This window comes from Oryzias latipes, chromosome 21 (assembly GCF_002234675.1).
Source record: "Oryzias latipes chromosome 21, ASM223467v1".
NCBI classification, from domain to species: Eukaryota; Metazoa; Chordata; class Actinopteri; order Beloniformes; family Adrianichthyidae; genus Oryzias; species Oryzias latipes.
The window spans coordinates 10,649,924-10,656,026 of NC_019879.2; positions in this window are offsets into that span (position 1 = coordinate 10,649,924).

Sequence of the window (6,103 nt, forward strand, 5' to 3'; positions counted from 1 at the left end):
AATAGAAAAATGTGATGAATATTTCGAAAGACGTTTGATTTTACTTGCAATGCTGAGTTTAGCCTTTATGCAGTTGTGTGTATTTCACTGTATCTATGTCTGTTCTTTGATTTGATTTATTTATTCATTTCAAGCATTAATTCTAGTCAATTAAAAAAAAATAACACAGATTTGTCAAACTCATTAAAGAAATTATGAAATGCAGATAAAATAAAACACAGTTAAGTCACATTTGCTTAAACTGGGATGTTGAAATATACCTCCTATGGTATATTTCTCCTATGGTATATTTCTTTCTTTCTAACCTGGATGGTTTGAGCGAGGAGTGAAAGAAGCCATCTTTGTCAAGAAGGATAAACCTATATCGCAGGCCTGTCGGAAAAACTAAAAAGGATTTTCAAACAACATAACATCCCAGTTCATCTCAAACCAGTCAATACTCTCAGACAAAAACTGGTTCATCCAAAGGACAAAATTCCCAGCTACAAACAGAGTAATGTTGTGTACTCTATCCACTGCAAAGAGAACTGCAATGAACAGTATATAGGAGAAACAAAACAACCTCTACACAAGTGGCTCTACCAACTTCGCAGAGCCAACCCAGGTGGACCTGAGTCTGCAGTGCATCTCCACCTGAAGGCCACAAACCACTCGTTCGAGGATAGTGAAGTCCCAATTCTAGCCAGAGAGAAAGGATGGTTTGAGCGAGGAGTGAAAGAAGCCATCTTTGTCAAGAAGGATAAACCTTCTCTTAATAAGAATGGTGGTCTCAGGTTTATTCTTCCATCCATCTACGGCAGTGTTTTGAAACCTAAACAACCCAAACCAGTTCCACCTGAGTCATTAACAGCGGAAAGAGACGACCAGTTTGGGGAGGGAGTCACTGGCTCCCCAACCCCAGCTGAGGACAAAGGACTCTTAACGACCTGAAACCATGTAGGCTAAGTTGACAATACCATCCAGATTCAGGTCTGACTCCTCCCCCATGAGCGCATATATACCAGCTCTTCGACCAGCTTTTTCAGAATTGACAAAGCCTCTTGGATAAGAGGTGAAACGTTTTCTAACCTTAAAAACCAAGTCCAGATGACATCCCCTAAACCTACTACAATGGAACCAACCTGGATGAATGAGAGTCTTCATAGACACTAAAAGTTAAAGTATTATTGGGATAGAGGTAGGCCTGTCGAAGCAAAAGTAATCCCAATTGCCCAGTAATTAGTAACTTTTGGGAAGATTTTAAGTAAAAGGAAGGCCACTGTGTAATTATATCCCTATCATAAGTATTTGCCATAGTACTTTATTGTCTACGCATGTAAAAAAAAAAAAAAAAAAAAAAAAGCTTTTCAATCTGCAGACAAAATTTGTCAAGACAAATTTGCTAGTTCAGAAAAATGTTTTGCTTCGGCAAAATGTTTTTGTCTTTGTGTAAAAAGATCTGTAGCTGTAAAAAAAATATTTGAGCATATACATAAATTAATTGTTCATATAAAATGTTTTTGCACTCCTGAAACATTTTATATGAACAAGACCTCATAACAGCAAACATATAAGTGGTTTCTCCCTCATAAACGTTTTTTGGTTTGAAGGTTTTGGGGGTTTTTTGGGTTTTGTTAGAGAGAATCTGGAAGTCACTTCTGAAATCTTTAGATAAACTGAAAAATCTAAGATCCAAAGCTTAAACAGAGCCACATCTCATCATGGGTGAATACTGAAGTATTCACCCATGATGAGATATTTCCAGCAACCACAAGTTACATAAACCAAATATCAAATTAATATTTATGTAAATTAATTTTCCTTTTGTTTATAATCACACCAATGGTTCAACTTAAATCACATTTTTCTCCAACACTAAAAAGTAATAACTATGTTTTGCATACTTCGGTAACCTGATGCAAAAAAAAGTTACAATCGACTTCCAAGGTTCTCTGTTTTAACAAAAGAAAAATTAGTCAGATAAACAATCGTTTTATATCATGTTTTGACAATGCTACAACTGAGGCCGTAATTGTGTTTTGTTTACATATTTGGAGTGTCTCCTGTCCCTTTTGCGTGCTGCAGTGGAAGGTTCTGTCTTTTTTTCCTCCACTCTTTCTTTGCAGATTGTTGCTCAAATTGTCTGGAGCACCAGATTGGCTGAAGACATCCAGCTCCGAGTTTGAATACTGCTACATCATCTGTTCGAACCCCACCCATCCGCAACAGAGCTTTAATTTGTTTGACTGTTAAAGGGTTTGGTCCTTGGGGGTATTCCAGAAGGCACGTTTAACCCTTGTGCTATCCTATGACCCCACCCTTACATTGGCGTGTTATCCCTACCATGACAAAGGTTGAAGAGGATTTCTTGTAATCCATGGACACCAGTGAAGATCACAAATCATTGAAGAAAAGAGGTTCAGTGCACTGTCTAGTGGGGTCTAAATGACCCAACAACCAATGTTAAAGTGTCTAGGATAGCACAAGGGTTGCACTACCCTGACTTTAACCCTGAACTCTGGCTGAAGTCCGCCTGAACTTGCTTACTCTGGGTATGTCGGTTCCAAAACGTCGGATATGAGTTGGCATAATTACGCTCAACTTGGTAACTCTGGGTTAATGCGCATGCACAGCAAGTACATAAAGACATTCTCAATGGATCACCAATTTCCGGAGTCACCATGGAAACGTTTGAAGAAAAAAGAGAGCGCTATACTCCAGTGAGACGGAGTCAGAGATTTTAATGACGGCGTATGAAGATTATAAGCCCATCAAAAAAGTAATACGGCTGCATCAGCAAAAAAAAAATTTTCTGCGTGGAGAAAACTAACAAAGTAAATGCACGAGTTTCTATCTAATTTCTATTTTCATTGTGGTAACAATATACACTTGATCTGCCGATCAAACAGCAGCACCAAAGTTACACCTACTTCATTGAATTAATTTCAATGAAAGTAACATAAATGTCTGATAACTGTTATTTTTAAGTTGACTGAACTAAAAAAAATCTTAACTGAAGCAAATAATTAAGTTAGATTAATGTAAATAGTTTATCTTTAAACATCCATACATGGTCTTATCTTCCTCTCATGGTGGAAAAAGTATTATCTGACCTTCATCCACTAAATCATCTTCAAATGGACACCATCCTCCTTTACCTCTCTGAAACCAACTAACCTTCAACTAAACCTGCTCCAGACCAGGTTATGTTCAGAGCATGAGTTGCTATGGCAACTTGACATACCCTGAAACATACCTCAGTTCTTGGAACCGAAAGCTAAGGTTATCCACTTCCTTAGCCTCAAACTTACCGTGGTAACTCACATAACTTTCTTTTTGGAACACCCCCCTTGTCTTTTGGTTGTTTTTGTGTAGTTTTGAGTTTTTCTGTAAATAAATTCCCTCCTGGGTTTGTTTGTGAGAGTTTTTGAGTCGTTGTATTTAATTCCTTTTACTTTTTCCATTACATCCATTTACAAGCCCCTTGACAAGGGTGTAACAATAAGAATTAATCCAAATCAAATAGTTTGATCATTTTGACACGGCCAGGCATGCAGGTGAGAACACGGATGCAGAGAGAAACCACGCACAAATACATGCACAGATATAACAAAGTTCTAAGAATTTATTTAAAAAAAATACATGACTGTTAGTACATTTCTGTAGGGACCAAAGCATGAAAACCGGACAATCTAAAGGTTGACAGTCCCCTTAAATTTTGTGTGGCTAATTAGTAAAGTGCAGGCAGCTGTGATCGGGATCCACAGGTGAGTGGGCGGAGTCACAGCCAGCCTATACAGAAACCTAAGAAAAGGCTAAAGTTAAAACTGAAAAAAAAACTAACTATGCAAATCATAACACATTATAGGAAAAAAGAAGATGTCAAATGAAAATGTGGTATTGTAAGTAATATGCACACCCAGACCTTCATTAATTACCAACATCACATTTCTGCTTTTGGTGGCCCTATCTGGTCCTCTCATGAACCTTATTGGAGGTGCCACTGCATTTTGATGGGGAATTTTTGAATTTTTTATCTTATTTTGTCAAACCATACTCCGCAGCATGAACATCCCGTGTGCTATATTGTTTTTCTTCATCCTGGCAATTTGACAGGTTGTGATGGTTTGTTCTGTTAATGCTTAAGCGGATTAGTTGTTTTATTGTGGTTTTATATCAGCTTGTGTAGTGTTTTGAGCGAAGTTCCTACTTTGATGTTCTGTGACACATTTTCTTGCTCAATTTCTTTTATTTTTTGGTTCTTTTCCTGCTTATTCATATGCTTCACAGTCAAAATATGAAGATTGGAAATCATAGTTTACACTTGTCCACACTGAAGTTGAAACATACAACAGCTGCTGTGGAACCACTGTGACCTTGGCTATAAGGTTTCTAACCAGCACACAGCAGCACATTGTCACTCGCTCCAGTCTGTGCGCGTCATTTGTGGCCATATGCACACGCACAGGCACACACACCGAGCCCATACATGCAGACATATGTGCTCACGATGAAATACTAGCTCCTGAAGCTTCAGCTGCAGCACCTGCTCACTATTAAGAGTCCCAGCTGCTCTGGCTTGAGTCAAACACATGCTCATGCTACACAGAGACCCATTAGCATGCATATGTGTGTGCAAGCCATGTCCGTGCTGCTGTTCACGAGACACAAACATATTCCACATCAACAAACTCTTCAGGTTAATGAAGCTCATATCAAATATACAGAAAGGGAAGAGCTTTGAAGATCCAATTCGATCATCTTTTGACCTATCGTAAAAGTGTTCCCAGCGGCCTTTTAATTTATTATGACGATTTTAGCCAAAATCAAAAAGCCTGTGTCTTTCCTAGGACATAGTTTCTGCAGAGCTGCAAGACTTCGTTGGAAATTCCCCTCTGAGTTGACGGTGGGACTGCTGGCGCAGAGTGAGCCTGGCCCCACTTCCTTTCACCCCATCTGTTTACATGCTCCCCCACAAGCTTAAATTGTTACCTATTGAGAAATTCATAAGTTTCAAACACTTGTCAGTAATAATAAGTCATTACTTAGCCATATTAATAATAAATGTGTCCCTGCATTACTGCATTCTCAAAATGCCAGCATCAAAACCCTTCATTTATAAAACAATTCTATTTTTCATCAACAGCACTCTAATTGGTTAATATTCCCATGTGGACAATTTTATTGAACAAATGCTTTTTTTGTTACTGAATATATTTATGTACAGGTAATTTAAATGCAATAAGAAATATAAAATATAGACAAACCTAAAAATATATAATTACTGCAGCATTTATACAGTATTTTACTGCAGTATATCTGAGTATTATGTAGAATTTGTTTAGTATTTTTTCTGTGTATCTTCCACAGGTTTAAATAAAAATGTAACATTTCAATTATTAAAAGAAATGAAAATCTCCAAAAAAACACAAAAAACGTGCACATACATATAAACAACTAAATTTTATAAACAGTAACAGTTTTGTATTTATTCAAAAACATTATATCAGATGTTGCAGAGTCCAGATCAGTGGATTTTATTCTGTCATGATCTGAAATAATCCCAACATTTTTTACTTCTATAGTGGAGTTTAGATCCAGACTGTGAACTATTTAGTTTAAATATAATTGTAACTGGTAACCTGTGGTGGAAAAAACAAATCTAAAATCCTTCCACATAAATCCCAAACAACAAACCTGTTACAAGTCGTTCTGTTCCTGTTTACATTAGTCATCACAGTGACGTTTCCTTGACTCCAACAAGACCATGTGAAGGTGACAGCTTTTTCTTGATTTAAATATCCTTAATGTAAATTAACAACCTTGACTTTCATGGAGCACTTATTATTGTAAATTTTCAGTATCTTTTGCATCTGGACACTATCTTAATGTTGGATCAAGCATTTTTATGGCCCGCAGCAGCAGTCATTTATGTTTGAATTTAATGTTTCCAGTAAATCCTGGCGTGCTCTGAATATAAGTGAACTTTCCCCCCTTTAATGGCACAATAAACGTGAGGAGAAAACAAAGAGAATTTTCTTCTCATGAGAGATAAAGGCTGATTGAAGCCACCTTTATGGGCTTATGGGAAGGTAAAATAAAAAAATAAAAAAAAGGAACAGCT